At 55.8% G+C, this 19,718-nt stretch overlaps 1 protein-coding gene across 3 annotated transcripts in view; it reads right to left on the reverse strand.

The window, feature by feature from the left end:
- Nucleotides 1–19,718, reverse strand: part of Dpp6 (dipeptidyl peptidase like 6) — an 840,304-nt gene that overhangs the window by 93,402 nt on the left and 727,184 nt on the right. The window lies entirely within an intron of this gene.

Below are 19,718 nucleotides of genomic sequence, written 5' to 3' on the forward strand. Positions count from 1 at the left end.
TGTCTTTGAAGTAGGACATAATTCTTTTTTTATATATTTAGTACAGGGTCTCCAGGGTCTCACTACACAGATCACACTCATAGTGATCCTCCTATTTTCAGCCTCCCAAATGCTGGGATTACCGGCGCGCTCCGCCATGCCCCGGTCTCAATCAGCGTCTCAGCGCACCCCAGGGGCGGGGCCGACACTGCAACAGCAGGACGTATTTCATTTTCAATTCCTGCTACTCCAGGTATTGCCTTTATCGGCTGGCGAGCTAATTTGCCCTGACTTTGTTTCTTTATTTGTTAAAAGAGAAACAAATACCTCTTGAGTTGTGTGAGATATGCAGTTATGTACCTGATATGCATGTACACTGCCTGAAAAATAAATGCCACAGAATAGTTAAAAAAAAAAAAAAAGAAATGCCAGGCCCCCCTTAAGGTATGTGGGGTTCCCTAAGAGATGGAATCCTTGCTCACATAACCTGTGCAGGGGACCTTATGTGGCACGAGGCTCATGCAGACAGAATCAGGAGGTATCTTAGGGTACAGGCACACCGGAGCGTGTGGATTTCACAGCCACTATAATTGCTGTCTTTAGGTGGAGAGAAGGGCGCAGATGGATGGGGTGGCCGCGAGTGACCACAGAGCTAGAGTGATGTGTCTATAAACCTGTGCCGAGTCCCCTTTCATAGTTAAGGGACTGGAGGTGCAAAGAACTTTACCAAAGAAATAGTGGGCACTGAACACGTGGCAAACCCCATGCTGTAGCAGGAGGAGACAAAGTTTGTAATAAAAATATTGTCTTCCACTAACAACACCAATATACCAGAGACCCTTGTCAAAACTATAAAGAATGGTGGGGGCTGGGAGCCCAGAAATTAGAAGGAATTTAAGGGACATTGCAGGAAGCTCTTTACTGGAGCAAGAAGGGCACTCTGCTCTTGTATAAGTCGCAGCCGGGCACAGCCCTGCCAGGGCAAAGGCTAGGTCTCCCAGCTCCCAGAATGAGGGCAGTCTGTGAGCAGTCCTACGCTTGCCTGTCTTCTCTCTGCCTGCTGGCAGGGGTGGGGACGTCAGGTGAGACGCCCCTCAGCACACAGGTGAGGGTGCTACTCAGGTTCACGAGCACTTTGAGGTGGAAGAATCTTTGCTGTCTTCTGTTGCCCAGGGTTCTGCTAGAAAATGCTCTGAGCCCAGGAGGCTGGGTAGGTGGAGGGTCAGCAAGGGCTGGAGCCCAGGAGAGAGTGCTTGTCCCTGGTCCACTACAGCTGTCACAGGGATGCGCACTCCCTGTGAGGCCCTAGGTTGGATGGGCAGTCAGTGCGCAAGGTTTTGTGGCGCTCGAGATCTGAACCCGGGATGGAGAAAAGGGTCACCCAGCCACAGGGCCACGGCAAGAGAGGGGCGGCTGGGACGAGAATCCTCCTGCAGCCCTGGGGGAGCCTGACAGGCAAGGGCTGCCACTGGCATCCAGCTGGAGAGAGGAAAGCACAGACGGGGACAGAAGGAAGGTGGCTATGCGGGAGTTAGGAAGGCCAGGAAGGAAGCCTAGCAGGCAGCGAGGAAATCAGTCACATCTGTGTAGGTGGGCCTGGGCCTCAGAGCCTACAGCACACAAGCTACCTCACTCCTGAGATAAGCATCCTGTTTGGTTCAGGTCAGCTACTAGTCACTAGGCAACCTTGTGTCATGTGTTACAAACTTTGCAAAAGTATAAATAAAGGATCATTTTGTTGTGTGTAGAGTTAGTCTTGCCCACCAGGCAGACCAGCGACCACCTAGCCCAGCTTTTGTCTTCTTGTCTGTCTCTCTCATTCCTGCTGCTGTGTCTCTACAATGTGAGGACTGGAAAAGACCTGCATGTTCCCTGGGTTCTGGACAAGGGCTCTCCAGGCCCCACTGGCCCCTCGGGTGAGGCAGGGCGAGGAGAGGCCGAGAGGTGCTCAGGAAGGCCCACGGCTGAGCTCCCTCCTGTGTACTCTGTTCCCTGCCCCCGTTGGCTTCGACACCGCAGGGAGGACACATGTTCTTTGCCCTGCCTCCCACAACAGAGGGCCTAGTACTGAGCGCTGTGAGCCAGCCACCGTTGGGGGACAGCAAGACGCAGGCTTCCCTTCCACTTCTTTGAACACAGTCCCTGCCAGCCACACACGCTTCCACCTCCTCGGGTCCCCGCTGCTGGTGCACGCTACCACACCGACAGGTCCCCGTTGCTCTGCTTTTCATGGGAATCCCAAACCCAAGGTTTTTCAGAGACAGAATGTGAAGTCACAGACTTCCTGTAGAAGCAGAAAAGGAAGCGCCCCCAGGTTACTGCAGAGACAGGGACAGCAGCTCGAGGTGAGGGGGCCACAGAGATCTCTGTGTCGTAGGTCCTGAGTGTCCAGGCCCGGGAGCTCTGTGGCTGCTGCGTCTCCTCCCCTGCCCAGGCGAAGCAGGTTCTGGGACAGCGAAAGGCTGTGGCCACAGCGTGTGCCAACTGTGTACACAGCAAGGCCAGCGCAGAGCAAGTCAGGGAAGGTGCTGGGCTTAGCTGCCGGCGGGGCAAAGCATGCCAGCAGCGTCTTCCAGAGATGAGTTCATGCACACACCACCCAGGACCACCCACAGTGCTTTGGATCATGATGATGCACGGCGGGGTCCCAGGAGGTGATGATGCAGCTGGAAAGTTCTTTTCACCTAGGGACATCGCAACTGCTGTGGGGTCCTAGCACGACGCCTCACTCCGTCTGTGGTGACAGCAGTGTAGACAGGCCACTGTAACACCAGTCACGTGTAGTCTCTCAGCATAGCCATGGACAGCGCCTCACCCCGTCGATGGCAGTACATGCCCCGTCCCTGGCTTGTGCGCTCACTGCACATCTGGTCACTGTTACAGAGCACACTCCTGCCTGTAGGCGCGGAAGCTTGCTATGCACCTGCTGTGTGGAGTGGAGAGCGCAGCGCCATCTCTGTGGCTGCTTCCCTCAAGCGCAGCAAGAGGTGGCCCCAGCTTCCCCCGGACGTGTGGTCCAGGACGTTGCCGTGGGCAGGAGCACGCAGGGCACACTGCTCAGTCCACATGCCATTGCCTGGTGAGGCGCAACCCACTTCTTGACACTACTGCTGTCTCTTCTTTGGAAAGTCATTGTATCGGCCAGGGCTCCCGTCGCTGGCACGCGGCGTCTGACCTCCACAAGCCCATGCTGTGGGGGTTCTGTCTGTGGCTGGCTGCCCCAGGGGAGGGACATCATGCAGAGGGCTTGAGGAGCAGAGCTGATGAGCTCGTGAGGAAAGCTCGTAATGAAGGGAGCACGGCGGCGACAGCACCAGAGAAGAAGGGCCCAGACACAGACCCGGCTGGCTGCACGCACGGGCCCACAGGCGACCAAAGCGGCTGTACCATCCCCTGGGCAGGCGCTGGGCCAATCTAGCTGACCTGAGCAGGCTTGCCCACTGCAGCCACTCACACCTTGTTGTAAACATTGAGACCCATGACGCATCCTTGGTTCTCTTTCCTAAAATTGGCTTCTGTGGTACAGCTGGGACTAGAGGGGACGTCCTTCCCGTAAGCAGGGCCCATATTCTGAGCAGCCCGGATGCAGCAGAAGCTGATGCCAGGAGCATCCCAAGCTGGGCCCTAGCAGGGGGTGGGGCTCTAAGGCTCCCTCTGGCTAGGGGCACTCGAGCTTGACCCACCTGCCCTTGCTGTGAGGGAGCCCTGCAGGCATCTTGTCAACACGGCCCGGGTGCCCACAGACAGCCACATCAGCACGCAGAACGATGTCTCCATGCTGCGGCATGGTGTGGACGCCACTGGGCTTTAGGTCACTGAGACCACTTTAGTCACCGAAGGTTCGGAGTAGGGACCAGCAAGAAACGGAAGAGCCCACATGGCGGCCTCCCCACGATGCACTGTGATGCTGGTCGCCACTGCTGTCCTCGCCTCTCTTCATTTGTACCCAGAACTTGTGTCCCTGGGACCTTTGCGTCAGGACCCTCACGCCCAACGGGCAGAGGTTCCCGCCTGTGCCTCTGCACCGGCCGGCTCAAGCCTCCAGCCGTTCCCGTGCTCCTCCAGTCCTGCTGCTGCCACCCTGAGCTGCCTCCGGAAGGAAGGTGCAGGCTCTTGAGACTCCCAGCTGAACCCGGCCTCTCGAGTCCCCCTTCCGCACCGCTCTGTAAATCGCATGTGGATGTGGAGGAGGAATTTGGAGTACAAGTGGATCCTCATGGCCAGAGAGAATCAAGTGAGCACCAACATGTGCAAAGATTAGCTAAGCAGTGAGCTGGAGCGCACGCACTGCTGAGGGCCTGTGGGAGCTCTCTGAGGAAGCGGGGACCAGCCGGGGCTGCAGTGGCCAGAATGGCTCCTGAGACAGGCTGGGGAAGAGGGCCCCAGGGAGCCTCCCCCGCTGAGTCCCGGCCTATGGCCATCCTCTCATATGCTTTTTCTAAAGAAGGTTCCCTGAAATTTGATAAGCTCCCAGTCTCACAGAGTAGAGACCTATAACTTTGGGAGAAAAAAATCCATAAAAATATTGCCCTGCTGAGAAAGACGGTTCCCACCCACCTACAGAGGTCAGGAGCTGCCCCTGCAGGGACGCTGGCTCTGTCCCCCGGCTCCAGGCCTCTGATCGTCAATTGGCAGAGAGGGTCGGCATGGGTGGTCCCGCAGCTCTTATTCCCAGGAGAGCCTCTATTGCAGACAGGTGGCAGACCCTGCCTCCCAGTGCGGTCCTGGCCTGCGGTGGCTCTTCTCAGGCCAGTGGGATTCCGCTCACCCAGCAGCGCCTGTGTGGATCTGGAAGCCCTTTCCATGCGAGGGGAGCTTCGCTCCCGTGGGCTGAGAGTGGCTGCGGGGCTGGAGACTTCGTGCAGCTCCAGTCTGCCTCTCACCTGGCTCCTGGTTCCCCGACTTCGACATAACTGAGCTTCCCTTCAGCACACTCTAGGGTGCTTATCACCCACATGTGGGTGGCAGTGCTGGGTCTCTGGGACAGGGCCCAGTGAGGCCCACTGCAGCAGTCCCAGGCCCACCAGGGGTCACTCAGAATGACCTTGCACTTGCTCCAGGATGGGGTGGGAAAGAGCAACCCGTGCTCTGCGGCCAGAGGATGAGACCATCTTGCACACGGGCTCTCGGGCTTCTCCTTCATGCAGCCCAGACTTAGTCCCTGAGCTGGAAGGCCCTCGCCCACAGGAGCAGTGACGTGCAGGGACAGAGTGACTGAGAGGGAGCGGCATCCCAGGTCACCCCAGCCCTCCTTTGATGGTGACAACTGTGGTTCTGTCTGCCACCTAGAGTGATGGTTGTGCCCCAACTTGGGACAACACTGGCAAATGGGCAGGTGTCTACTGGGCCCTTGTCCTGCACCCAGGGCCATCACCGGGCAGAGCGTTTCAGCCCCATCATCAAGAAAAGAACAGCGTCAGGAGGGTGCTGGGCACTGCTCCTCCTGAGCAGATGGGCCAAGCGCACCAGGCCTGAGGGATGCCCCAGCCACTGCTCAGGGCTTTGGTGACTGTCTCTGTTTAGAAGGCGATGATGGGAGAGTTGGACGCAGGAGGGGGCTTGGAGTCCCAGTCCTCACGGTGCGCACCACGCAGAGGTCCCCAGCTCCCCTGGTATCATCAGCCCCTCCACGTCCAGGGTGACAGCATGCAGAGCAGGGCACACAGCCCGGCCCTGGGCGGGCATGTGCAGTGCCTGGTGAACTGCCTCGGCAGGGCCACAGACAGGCAGAGGCAGGGCACTGTGTTCACCAGGTGCCTCCTGTAGTTCCCTGGCCTTCGATGTGGCCCCGGACGGAACCGGATCCACCTCCAGCCCACGACAGCACCTCACCCCAGAACCTGGGTCTCTGGGGCCCACCAGTGCCTGCATGATGCATGGCCTTTGAAGGTGCTGAGCAGATGCTTTCAAGACAAACAGGAATGCGGGACCTGCCAGTGGCAGGGCAGCAGCTGCTTGATAGCACATCAGTGCTTGGTGCAGAGGGCTTCCCTGGCATCGAGTCTAGCTGCACAGCACCGGCTCCCTGAGGGGCACAGTGCCAGCGAGCCTGCTTTGTCGGGAGGGGTCATCCGGGCCTCAGGTGCGCTGGCAGGAGAGGGACTGGTAGTGGGTGAGTAGTGTCGTGCTGGCCTGGTAGGTGCGGTAGTCTTGTCCTGCTATGGGCCGCACTCCCGGTCCTCAGCATCCCTCCCTCGAGCCCAAAGCTAGGCCTTCTGGGCCCAAGGAGGGCAAGTGTTTCCCACTCACTATGGGGAGAAGAGGCTGCTAGCAACACGTGGCCCAGTTCCTGCACACTTGGGTCTCTGAGGGTCACAGATTCAGAGGGACACGAGACTCCACCATGGAGCGGCCCTTCCCTGCACAGCCTTCTTGCCCTCAGCCACCTCCACAGCCCAGCTGGATGCCTAAGCTTGTCCCTGTACTGCCAGCTTCCTCTCAGGGGGACACTGTTTCTGCAGGGTCCTGACACAGCTCTGGCCAGCATGGGGGCCACCAAAAGACCACGTGTGACTTCCCACACCCAGTTTCTACGTGTTGCCCCACCTGCCCCTTGAGCCACATGCCTTTCAAGTTGGGCTTTCTTGACACCATGAGCATCTCTGTACTCTGCACGTAGAAGAGGACCCCACCGCTGGAGACTGACCTGAAGGCTGGCAGGCCTAAGACCTGCATCTCCTACCAGCTGTTGACAACTGAGGACATGTGAAGCTGCCCCAAACCCAAACCAACAGTGAGTCAGCCGCCACTCTTTCCACAGCTTACAGCTTACAGGAAGACTTGCTTGTGTAAGTCTTCATCAATGTCAGGACGAATAGCTACACTGCGCCAAGGGCTAATAAATGACCAGTCACATTGTGTGGTGCCATTTACAGGACTCACGAGGTCACTAAGTTTATGAGGAAATGAGGTGTGGCAGGTGGGCTCCTTTGCTCCGTGTCACACAGCTGGAGTCAGAGGGCTGCCCCGGACCCAGCCAGTTATGCCCCGGACCCACACCCTGCCTCTCTCTGGGAGCCCACATTTTGCTGGCTGCTTTAGGCAAGTCATGTGGCTTTTAAGGCATTTAATCTCTGTTTCTGTACAATCACAGATTTGCACCATTCAAGAGCCTGTGGTATTAGATCTAACTTGTTCACTAGGAGTAAAACAAAAATTATCTATAACTTAAGGCTGACACTCCTGGATTTACCAAGGGACATTAAGCCATCCAAGGGCCATAAAATACCAGCTCTCTATTGGAACTTGGTGTTGAGATAGATTCTTCTCTCAAGCACAGCAGGTGGGATGGGGACAACTGTGCAGAGGGGTCATTTTGAGGGGGGAGCCTGATGTCTCAGTGGTATCTTCCTGTGAAGCAGGTTTCCCCCCAAAGTTTCTGTTCCCAGCTAAGCTTACGCCACTGGAGCTGTCAGCTACGAATGGTGCAGAGCTGAGGCCCTGCTGAGCGCCATGAACAGAAGATAAGGGACCCAGCTTTGCTCTTAAGGAATTTGTTCCTGATGAAGAGAAGGGCTTGTCCCACCCTCCTAGGGGATTCATTTCCAAGATAAAATAGTATAGTTTAATTTGTGTCCTAGAATCACATGTTTCTCTTGTTCTTGCAATGAATTTTCATTTGTTTTCATGTAAGAGTTGGCACTTCTCATAGTGAAAGGTTACTGTCACAGAACATTCTCCTTTGCCAAAATCTAAACAGCACACAAAACCCTAAAGTCAGAACCACTCTAAGATCAGCTTTCTCCTAATGCCTTTTTGGCTAATTGTGATCTGAAGCAAAGATGCAGAAATAACCTGGCTGCTGGAATTTCTCTGTGAGTAAAATTCACCTCAGGTAGAACCTTGTGGAAGCTTGGGAAGAGCTTGCTGGTGGCTGTGGTGGGGACTTCAAAGACAGGAGCACAGAGTTCAGCTGCAGATGGGGCGGGACTCTCATGTGCAGGACTCGTCCTCGAGCCCCTAGCTCACCAGGCTTCAGAGGAGGTGGCAGCTTTTGCAACTGAAGCTCAGGAACACATCTTCCCGTGGAGAGGACCCCATGGGAAATCCTGAGCTTCTAGAACCTTCCCTGGGCCCTCTTGCAATCTCCCGGGCACTGCCTGAGCTCATTCTCTTCCCAGCTGCGTGCCTCCTTTCTTGAGTAAATCCCGCCGGAAGCACAGCATGCACAGCCCTTCACATGCTGATTGATAGAAGCCCTGTGAGCCCTGTGTCCTTCTACACTAGTCAGGGAGCATTACAGGATGCCAGGTACTGAGACAGCTCCCCTGCAGCTCTTCCTGTGGTCTATGGCCCAGGCTTTGCTCTACTTTTCAGAGGAGAAAGCTGAGACTTAGAGACATTGACGACGCAGTCACTGGACACAAGGAGACCAGATTTTACAGCAGGTGCCGTTGAAACTTACTCCCGCAGCTGGGGGTGGTGACGGAGACCTCCAGCAAGAGGAAACCAAGTCATTTGCCTAGCAGTGCAGGGTACCGGCTAGCAGAACCTGCTTAGTCTGAGTGCCCACATTGTTGCAAAACAGGAGACTAGACCACGGCTCGCGGTCTGCTACAGTCCGGGCTGCGGCTGGCCATTTGGAAACTCCATCTGCCTGCATGACAGCAGCACTGTAGACTGGTGTCGCCTAATGAGGCAAGAGAAGAGCCCCACCGCACGGACAGTGAGGTGGCGCTGAGGACCGCCTGTGGGAGAAGAACCCCCGCACAGACTGACCGTCGGCCACGCCTGCGAACGCCCTGCCACTTCCACTGTGTAGGGATTTGCCCAAATCAACGTACCCTGAGCAGCCTGGGTCCTGAAAAGTTGCAAAAGACGTAAATAACACGCCTGATAGCTCTCTACTCAGAAATAAATCGCCTCGTTCTAAATACACAAAATCTTATTTATTCCTCTTTGCGTCTGCTGCCTTTTTTCCTGCCACTACATATTTTATCCAAGGTGCCCAGAGCAAAATTTAATGGGGGGTTAAAAAAGAAATCAGCGAACATCAAGCCAGAAGGCAGATGGAGCTTTTACCTTGCAAGGCCCCCAGCTCCCGCGCTGATCAGCGCGGTGGCATTTGCATATTACACGCTGCGAGGGCCTCATTATCGTTAGAGAGATCCGCAAATTCCCAGGAGTCAACTCCCCTGAGCCCCGGGAGGAGGTCTGCGTCCGAGCGTGCCAGGACGGCCACCAGGTGGCAGCATCTCCGCCGTTGGTCCTTCCGTGGGAAGCGAGGCAGTGGGTTTGGTTTCCCCAGTCGCCATGATGCCTCAGACAGGCTGTCACTGAGGAGCGCGGCTCCTCCGGGGCTCTGATGGGTGGGTTAGATCGCCCTCTGCCTTGTGCACTGTGCGTGTGTGGGGGGCTGCAAACAAGGGCTGGCCTCCGAGCCCGCTTTGGGAAATCTCCAAGCACACAAATTAATTCCTATTTTCTTTCTTGAATTGCATGAATCAAGCAAGGCCACCTGGGCCTTGGCTCTGGGCAGGCCGCCGCCGGGCGGCTGGAGTGGCCCCTTTACAAAGTTCTCCTTGCTTTTTCAACCTTAGTTTCCCCCAGCAAGGATTTCCCAGGCTCGGCTCGTTGCTCCCAGGGAAGCAGAAGCAGGAGGGACAATGGCTGGCTGGTAGACCGTGAGCCACACCGCAGCGCTCTGGAAAAGCCGGGGCTGCCTGGGAGGTGGAGGCCTGCAACTCCAGCCTCTCCACTCGGGGCTGCTTGGCCTCCCTCGCGTCTGGCTGTGCTTTCTCCAGAAATGTGAATGGCCGTCCTGCACCCTGAAGCACCCAAGAGATTTTAGAGTGGTGGAGGCGCGACAGGGTCCCGGCAGACTTCGTGGACAGTGACCACGTGTTGCGGTCTGCCCTGTGTTCCTAAACCCGAGGCTCTTGAGGTCCCCTGTGCCCTTGCTGGAGTCTGGATGGGAAAGGGCAGAATCACCTGCTCTATGCAGAGCCAGCAGAGGCGGGGGACCCTGGCCGGCGGATGCCATCTGGCTTGGGCCACCCGGAAGTGCGAAAGCCTTGCTGCGCACAGCGGTGAGAGCAGGGCCCAGTACTTCCAGGCCTTACTGTTTCGAAGACAGCGGCACGTTCCCAGTCCAGCTCGCCCAGCTCTCACGAGGCCTCCACTGTGGGAAGAGCTCAGGTCCTGTCATGCCTCACAAGTTCCCAAACTGTAAGCTGTCATGGAGGACAGAAATCAGATGAGCCAGGCAGTGAAGGTCTGCGTATGTGCCAGAGAGGGACATTTGGAACAAAAGATTTTAAAAGGGAATTCTTAAACTAATGGTTGCTTGGCTTTCCAGGTTTCATCTCTACAGTCTTGAAGGAGAATACTGCCTACCATTCTGCTAACAATGTCTGCGTGTGCTGGAGATCCATACCACCCAATTAGGGTGTGACAGAGTGGCGGGGGCTTTACAGAAAGTTCCCTGGTGCAGGTCCAGGACTTGCTGCACCCTCTATTTCCAGCGGAGGCCCCAGTGAGGGCCCCTGGGTCGCCAGGAGTGATGGGTGGCACGTTGCCCACCCCCGCTTGGGCTGCCTGCCTGCCATTCCTGAGAAAGGCCAGTACCTTCTTTGCCACCCTTCTCCCTCCTTTCTGCTTTGTCACGGCCACATGCCCTTGGGCTCCAAACTCCAGTGGCCCATCTGAGTCTGGCACAGACTCAAAATGTAATTCCTGGCGAGTGAGGGCTGCACAGGCATGGTAAGCACCAGGGACCTTCGGGGAGTGTATTTCTTCATCTGCAAATGTCTGCACATGCAGGCGACATGGAAGGGAAGCTATGTGGTGGCTGGTGAGATGCCACCTTTCGTGGGAGCTGTATGGTGGTAATAACGCACTGTGTGTTGTGATGTGAGTCGCTGAGGTGGCCTGGTAGTGGCCCCAAGGTGGGGATGGAGCTGGTGACATCTATGGGGTACATCTCCAGAACTTTCCAGGGGAGCACATCCTCAGTTATCGTCTATGTGAAATCCCTGGTAGCCACTAGCCATCTGCTTTTTCTTTTAATAAATGAAACGCAAGATGGATTTATCTTTGCTAGGGTTTGGGGAGATAGCTCAGTGGAGTGTGTGCTTGGCAAGCGCAAGGTCCTGAGTTTGATCCCTAGTACCACCAATTTTTTTTTCCAAAGGAACAGGTACTTGGAATTCTTTTGCCCTTAGAAAAGGAGTCCTCATCCCATGGGGAGCTCCAGGGCTCAAGTGACCATGGTCTCTGGCTGTAGGCTGTGGCTGCAGGCTGGAGGTTCTGGGAGGTGCTGGCCATGGGCCCCAGCAGCAGTGTGCAGAGTTGAGTCTGCCTCTGGGGTCCATCGGGGTCCCCCAGGCTCCAGGATTGGGCTTAGTGCCCAGAACCATGGGCCTATGTGGCCGGAAGGGGTGACAGCCCACCCAGGGAGGTGAGTTGACAGCGTGTGACCTTCCCAGGACACTTCCCCTCACTTTGAGCACATGTGTCCCGTTATTTCCTGTCACTTTCTGAAGCAGCTCTGGAAGTCTCTCTCGTACATGTCTCCAGTTGCACTGTCGTGGTCACCTCGCTGTCTGGAGTCCAACCGAAAAGTTTCCCTTTCACGGTCATTTTCACTTTAGGGAAGAGCTAGAAGTCCCGTGGTGCCCGCTCTGGTGAGCAAGGCGGGGGAGGACACTCTGCGAGGTTTCTAAGAGCCCAGAAACCTCGTGCTCCGCGGCACGGCACTCGGCAGCAGCGTCTGCCACATGTCATCTGTTTATGCTTCTACCTGAATCATAGCTCCCGAAAATGCGCACACAAGCGGACTCCAGAACTGCTGCAGAAAGCGTGAGAACGACGGGTTGTGACCAAGTGTGGGGTGTGCTCGGGGTGGCTGCACAGAGCGTCCTGCAGGGCGTGCGTTCTCAGGGCGCTCTTGCCCACCCACGGGCTCACAGATGCCGAGAAAGATGAGGGCCGGCTGGCGTGTGCTGTATCTATAATCTCACCACGGGAGAGGTCACAAAAGCTGGTGATTCCGTGCCCCCCGTACTACTGTCTTCCGTTACGGGTCAGGTCAAGACCCCCACCCCGAAGGCCTCATATGCTCATGCCAGGGCTCTTGGAGGGCCAGGGAACCACGGGCGTGGCGTAGCGGAGCTGCTGTTAGGAGGAGGGGCCTGATTGGGAGGTGTGTGGCAGGAGTGTGGCCTGAGGCCAACATCTTCCCTCCCACCCTGCCCTCTCTCCCTGCTTCCAGGCCTGGTCCTTCCTCAGCCATACCCTTCCGCCACGCCATGCCCTTCCTGCCTTGACCACACCATGACTGAGGGTTCCAAAACAGGGGTCCCAAATAAGCCTCTCCTCCTCTAGGTTGTGGCGTTGCATGTGGCATCCCAGCCCTGAGCAGTGACTGAGGCCTCCCTGGAGTAAAACGGTAAGCTGAGAGGGTGACAGTAAGCCACGTGCGGAGCTGTTTCTTGGAGCGGTCTTCTCGGAGCTGCATGGCCCAGCAGAGGCAAGGCACTTCCTCCTGCAGCACCATCTCACCAGCTGGGGCCAGAAAGGGGGTGTGGCCTTCCCTCCACATCCTGCCTCACAACCCCCCTCCACAGCAGTGGCCAAGCCATATGGACCTGGGTCGCCTGGCCACTGCGACCTGACTGTGGCACTCTGGCCTTCTCACTGATTCTGAGATGTTCCAACAATCTCTCTAGAAAACCAACCTTCGCTCTGCTCACCAGATTTGCATCCTGCTGTTGGCGAGCACCCCTGGGCAGGTGGAGTCTCCAGTGCCACTCTCAAGCTTGTGTCACCCCTCCCCGCACCCCATGCTGTGGTGCCTCCTGGTACCCTGCTGGGGTATACTGATAGGTTCTGGGTAATACGTGTCTGGCAGCAGAAGCAAGAAGCATTTTTCCTGGATAGAGGTGGCTGGAGATGCTGGCACTGAGGGGACCCCTGCAGAAGGCAATTCCCATGTGACGTGAATATTGACCCGCCTCATGCCCAGGCACAGAATGAGGGAGCAGTGGGCGTGCAGTGAGGAGCCCTGGGCGGGCGCAGGCAGCTCCCCACCTGCGCGGCCTGAGAAGGCTGCCGAACGCTGTCGAGCCCAGGATCCCACAGCAGAGCTCTAGAGTCTGTCAGTGATGGGCCTCGCCAGGCAGAGGTGCTCACGGGAGGGTCACACGAAGGCCCTTCACTTGAGGGGCACTGAGGCCCGGCCTTGGGGTCCTCAGCTACGGTTCTGCGCTCTGAGCAGGGGCTGCTACCGCTCCTGGTGCCACTCGACCTCCTCGATCCTCAGGGCCCCCGAGTGGAGCCTGTAATCAAGATGAAGTCACTGAGGACGGATGCCTGGGTCGAAGCCAGTGCTTGTTCAGTTATCAAGGGCTTTTCTGCCAAGAGAGCTGTGTGGAAGACAAGTCCCAGGAACAGTGAGGAGGGGACTGACTGGTGCGACTTCTTGGGGAAGGTTCTGGAACGTGCGCTTCTTTCTGTGCTGACCCACCAGACCCATGCTCTGGACATTGGCTAAGAACATGCAGACTGACTTGGTGCCGTGGGAAACGTCCGGAGCAAGACACAGCTCTTGCCCTGCGGGCTCATTCCAGTTGCTTTGGATTCGTTCAGAGGCGTGGGCTGAAATAACTGCCTATCGACGCCGGCAGTCTCCACTCAGATACTCAGGGCAGGAGAAATCCAGCTGCTGTAGCCTTTAGATGGCAGCAGTTGCCTTGGTAAGGTGACAGTTGACTAATTAGAGTTGCAAACTGGGGCTTGGGGGACAAATCTAACTTGTTTCTTGGGTTTCCATGGCCCAAAGAGAACTGATTGTGTTTTTTCAACGGATGAGGCAAAGGAAGGCTATTTAATGACTTCATTGAATTACATCAAGTTCACATTTTATTGTCCATAAATGAATTTTACTGGAATACAGGTACCCATGACAATCTGGTCCATGGCTACTTTCATGCTGCACATCAGGAATGAGTGGCAACGAAGATCATATGACGCATGACCCCTGAAGCTTTGTGCCTGGCCCTTTCTGGAAGCCGCCTGCTGCTGTTGCTAAGCTGGTTGCTAAGGTGCATTTCACCTCCCGGCGACGCTGACGTGTGCTTCTGGGCCAGGGTTCCCTGACCCTGTGACAGCAGGCTCGGTAGCTCTCAGGGAGGCACAGGTGGAGCGTAGGCGAGTGAGGTCAGCACACTCTGCTGTTCTAGTGGAAGGGGAGATCTGCAGCGGCCTCAGGACAGACGGGGTGGTGCTCACTGAGGACGGATGCCTCGGTCGGCCTTGGGGCTGGGGCAGCACGCAGGGAGCGGGCAGGCAGGGTGCACTGAGAGGCCCAAGGAGAGGCAGCCAGCATGGATCCTGGGGTGCCAGGGACTGCAAAGACGACCTCAGTCATGGTGAGGATCTGGGCACGGTCCTCCCCATCTGAGGCACACCCCTGGCAGCTGCGGTCTCTGCTGTGGCACATCCTTCTTACCATACCCTTCCTCGGTGGGGCCCAGTGAGTCTCCCCTGACCACCTTCCAGCTCTCTGCCACATCTTTATGGGGTTTGACTTCTATGTACTGTGACCCAAGGTCACAGATGGTACAGGACACAGGGCTGGATGGGGACAGCGCTGCTCAGTGACACCAGATGCACTGAGCTTCTGCTCAGCACTTTGGCTGTATTCTCAGCCAACGCTTGCTGCAAGGCGCCTTGCAGGTCTGAGAACTGTCCACACCAGTGCCACTGGAGCACGTTCACTGTGACTGTCGCTTTCCTTTCCTCCTCAGACATTATAGTTGCGGCCAGTGTCACATCTGAAAGTAATTTCTACAAGAAATCACCAGGCATCATCTTTGCTGAGCCACAGGATCTTGGAGCGTAAGGACGGCAGCTGCCTCTGTGGGGTGTCAGGGACAGAGATGCCTGGAAGGAAGGAGAGATCTTGGAGCGAGTTGCACACATGCCTACAGCCTCTGCAGGGGCTGGGGACTCACCACAGGCTTCCATGCACACGCACCACAGCCAGGAATGTGGGAGGTTTGCAGAGCTGGTGTCTGGGGTCTCCAACAATGTGGGAATGTGTCTCAGAAGCCCCAGGGGGATGAATGGAGCAGGCCTTCCAGATTCACAGGGCCTGGAGATCGCTGGGTCAAATCACAGCTGAGAGTGCACCAGTGCCTGCCGCTCTAAGACTAGGCTTATCCCCATGTCCACTCTCTCTTAGGGGAGAAACACTGCCGAGACCCGCTGCACCCAGACAGCAGAGGCTCGTCTCACCCGGAGTCCGGGCCGCAGGGCTGGCTCATCTGAGGCAAGTGTACCCAGGAGTGCCCACTTGGCTCCTGCCAGCCCTTGGTCCCCAGAGCTTGGCAAGGAAGCTGGGGCTCCAGCCCATCACTGACTGTGACTTTCTTGCTTAACAGACATCTCACACCATGCAGAGCAGCACTGTGACCATCAGGATGTCCCAAAGAGCAGTGAACTCATGGGTTGGGTGGAAAGCGTGCACGTGGACACTGAGGTCTCGTTGTACAGTGGCCCCTCACTTGTCGTGGAGGCTACGGCCCAGACACCCCCACGATGAGTGAAAATCAGCGAGGCAGTGACGTTATAGTTATGTTAGTATTTCAGTGTATCTTAAGGCTTTAGAAACGCATCTCATGCTCTTATACAGTCCCCACACTTTTAAAATCACTTTTAATGTTCTTAACCATTTTCTAAACTTGTAAACCTACATATTTTAACAACATATGCCTACTGGATGGTACAGCAATATGGTATAGTGAAGAACCTGTGGTAAATAATTTAGATTAATATTTTTTTGAAACCCCATGAAACAGTGAGTCCACAAAAGTCAGACCACGAAATGGGAGAGGACTGCTGTACTGCTGGAGCCATGGTTTACTTTTAAAGTGTCAGTGTGAGCTGGGCATGGCGGTGAACAGCCGCAGTCCCCGCAGCGCGAGAAGCTGCGAGTCGGAACGTGGCCTGGCAAGATTCTGTCTCAAATTTAGAAGAAGAGAAAGGGCTGGGGATGGAGCTCACTGAGGAGGCCCTGGGTTCAGGCCTCAGTGCCATGCAAGTGCTTGCACACACACACACACACACACACACACACACACACACAGAGGCGTACACACACACACACACACACAGAGGCGTGCACACACTGGGCACAATGACACAAGTGTGCCCCAGGTTTTGTTAAAGCCAACAGGCAGGTCACACGCAGGACACTGCCTAACCATTTGCCCTCATGGGATTTGAAAGGTCTGGGTGAGCCCAAGGAACAAGGGGTCTCTTCCTGCCCCTTCCAGGCCACATCATGGGAGGCAGACTCACTCACAGGCTGCAGCTGTCCCCAGCTCCTCTGCCTCCATGAACACTTGAAATTATAAGGCATAAAACATCGGTAACAGAGATGTAGCTCCCTGACCTTTCATTGCAGTAGACAACCATGAAGTCACTGGCGCTGGCTCTAGAAGGTGTGCTGAAGCTGGAGGTGGTAGTTCAGGGCTGTGGTCTCGGAGACTGAGATAGGAGGATTGCAAGTTTGAGGCCCACCTGGGCAACTTAGTGGCCTAGTAAGACCCTGGGTCAAATCTGTCTCACAATAGAAATAAATAGGCTCAGAGACAGAGCTCAGTGTGGGAACTGGGTTCTGCTCCTTGTAGCGGGAAGCAATAGGCTTTAAGAAGCTGCGGAGAGTCCGCAGGCAGGTGGGGCCTCACTGGCTCTGCAGCGGCTGGAGAAACATTTGAATGTGGGCAGTGTTGTGGAGCGAAGGGCAGAGAGCTCACTGCCTGGTGCTCAGAGAGAGGCAGCGGTTGGCCTGGGGGATGGAGAGGTGTGTGCAGAGGCTCCTGGGCAGATGGACGCGGCCGGGGGCATCATGGGGCCTGGGGGGTGCAGCTGTGGGCAGGGGAGGAGGTGGGATTCTGAGTGGCAGGGGGCCCACCAGAAGTGGGGATTGGGCCAGAGAGACAGGAGGAGGCCAGGGGAGGCAGCGGAGGCGGGATGCGTGAACACCGTTGTCACAGGACCTCCTCAGGATGCTCTGAAAGGACAGACCCAGGTGGGTGACGCCAGGAGGCACTAGGGGGCAGTGTGGAGCGTCCTCCCTGCTCTTCCCTGGCTGACCTCAGCTGAGAAGGGGCTGCCAGCTTCAGACTGTGTTGGAAGCCAGACCCCATAATCGGTCTGACCTTGCAGAAGGAACTCTGATGAAAAACTAGGATGTGGCAACGTGCCCAGCTTCCGAGACCCACAGCATTGGCAGCGGGCCCAGCGGCAGACTCTGTTCCTTCATACTCAGTCTTTGTTTATCATCTCAGCCCTGGGAACCTATTCTATCCCGTGAGAAACCGTTAACTGGGACAAATGTCAGGCATGGACCAAGATTTTCTGTATATAAGCTTGAAGCAAAATAAGCTTAAATTGCTGGACCAGCAGTTCAGACCTCCTGACCGGCTTCCTTTCTTTTCATTCTATCTTCCCCCTACCCTGATCCTCTCTGTGAGGGCTGGGCCCCCACAGGACTGAAGTTCAATTTCAGCACTGGCGTCTGCATTAGTCTCTTCCCCATCACTGGGACGAAATGCCTGGCACGTGCGGTGCAGAGGAGCAGAGGGTCATCCTGGTAGGCGTGACTACCAGGGCTGGCTGGCTCCCAGGCAGAACGGCAAGGGGAAGGGTGGTGGAGGCCGGCTGCTGCCCCCCGCAGCCAGGAAGCAGAGGGAGAAGGAGGAGTGGGGACGGGGGCGCGCCCCTCCTAGCCATTCCTCAGTGGCCGCCTCCCTGCAGGCCCCACCTCCCGAAAGCACATTCAGCAGTACAGTCATCATCCGAGATCAAAGCCATAGCAAACATCATCCGCACTGGCCAGACAGTAAGAAACCACAGAAGTACCCTTTAGAGCACTTGAGCAGCTCAGTCCTCCCAGCTAGACTGTTCCAGCCTCTGCTCTCCAAGCAGCTTCTCAAGTTCACTGACAGCCCACCCTCCCTGCTTTCACATGAGTTGAGCCCTTTTACAGACCCAGGAGCAGAGGTTAGTCTCAGCGACCCCAGCCTATCTGACCCTCCAGAGGCCTGGCCATTCTGCAACAGTGGCATGTGCCTGTGCTGGGAGCAGAGCCCAGGGTCTCACACTGAGCTACAATCCCAGTGTTTTCATCGCCATCACTGATTTTGGGATAGGGGATTGCTAAGTCACAACTTACCCAGGCTGGGCTTCTTGCCTCCGCCTCCCAGAGCACTGGGACTGCAGATGTGTACCACCGTGCCTGGCTTTGGAGCAGCATATGCTGCTCTGCAAGTGGAGGGCTCCTGGTTCAGTGGGGACACTTAATAGCTTAAAGACTTACGTTCTGGGATGCTTCCCCATATCTCATGGGACGGTGACAAGGATGAAGAAACAAGCTGACAGTACTTCATACATGAAAACAGCACCCAGAACACACCCCAACCCTGTAACCATGGCAACTGGGACGTGCACCAGCCCTGTAACCATGGCAACAAAGAACCCTTCAGAAAAATTTGGAGAATCCCAATTGATTCTTTGTGCATAGACTTCCTTCCTTGTGAAATTATTATCAAGCCTCACATGAAAGAGCAAATTCCTTGCAGAGTCCTTCAGGACCTTCAGAACGCTTGAGCAGCATCTTATGTGTGCGGATAACCAAGTTCACGAAAACTTAAAGTGGGTGTAAGAGCCTATCATGCTGTCTCATTGTTATATCAATGTCAAAACTCCACAGCACTCCATGGCATTTGTCCAGACGAGAACAGATATGCAATTTGCCTATCACACCAGTGTTTGGCCACCCTGAACCATGGGCTTTCCAGAGGGCACTGGTATGTGGGCGAGCTAAGCTCCCAGCAGCTGTGCATCACCTGCGCCAGACACCTGCGGCAGCACCTGCCCTGCCGCACGTGGCTTCTCAGCCCAATGGACGGAGCGGCCTGCAGCTGGCTCCCGCCTTTCCTACCTTATCTCCCTCCAACTGTACTACCCTGCGACACTCAATATTTTTCTGAGATCCTCTCTGGTTTGTAACAAAGCAAGTCAGCGCTGCACTTGGCTGGGGAGGCCCTGGCCGAGGCCAGCGGCTGTTGGTGCACGTGAGGCTCAGCTTCCCTGCATCAGCATATCTCGTTTCTCCCCAGGTGCTGCCTGGAAGCCCTTGTAAAGGTAGAGTCTAGGATAAAACTGTTATGTCACCTACTAGGCAAAAGCAAAACTTTGCCATTATTGAAAGAGGAAGCAAGCTTCCCCAGCTCCTAACTCCGAATCTCAGCACTAGCACATGGAACCTTGCCGAGAACAACACTAAGTAGATTAAGCTGCCACATCACTGAGATTGATTAATATTTTGGGGGCCCTGTTATCACATCTATGCAATTTCTTATAATGTAAATGGTTTGAAGAAAAAAAATCCCCTTCAATGGATTTACTAGAGCAAAAGCTTAAGGGAGATGGCAAAGCAATGAGCTTTTTTTCATTAAGAAGATGCTGAAAAAATTGTTCTCAATCTCCTGGATATGGATTTTTTAAGCAGATCAGCTGCAGCGCAGGCTGAGGCCCTGCTGCCAGGACTGAGGGCTTTGCTCTCTGTGGCCCTGGAGCTGCTCAGCTGGCATGATCTCCCCTGAAGTCTCAGGCAAGCCACGTCCACATGGGCCAGGAGGGCAGCCTGTGAAAGGCTGTGTGGACTCCTGGGCCCCTGTGATTTTTAAATGGCTTCTTTCCCTTATGATAAAAGTTTCTTTGGCAGAACC

Source organism: Octodon degus, unplaced genomic scaffold (assembly GCF_000260255.1).
Source record: "Octodon degus isolate 3935 unplaced genomic scaffold, OctDeg1.0 scaffold00027, whole genome shotgun sequence".
In the NCBI taxonomy this organism is placed as follows: domain Eukaryota; kingdom Metazoa; phylum Chordata; class Mammalia; order Rodentia; family Octodontidae; genus Octodon; species Octodon degus.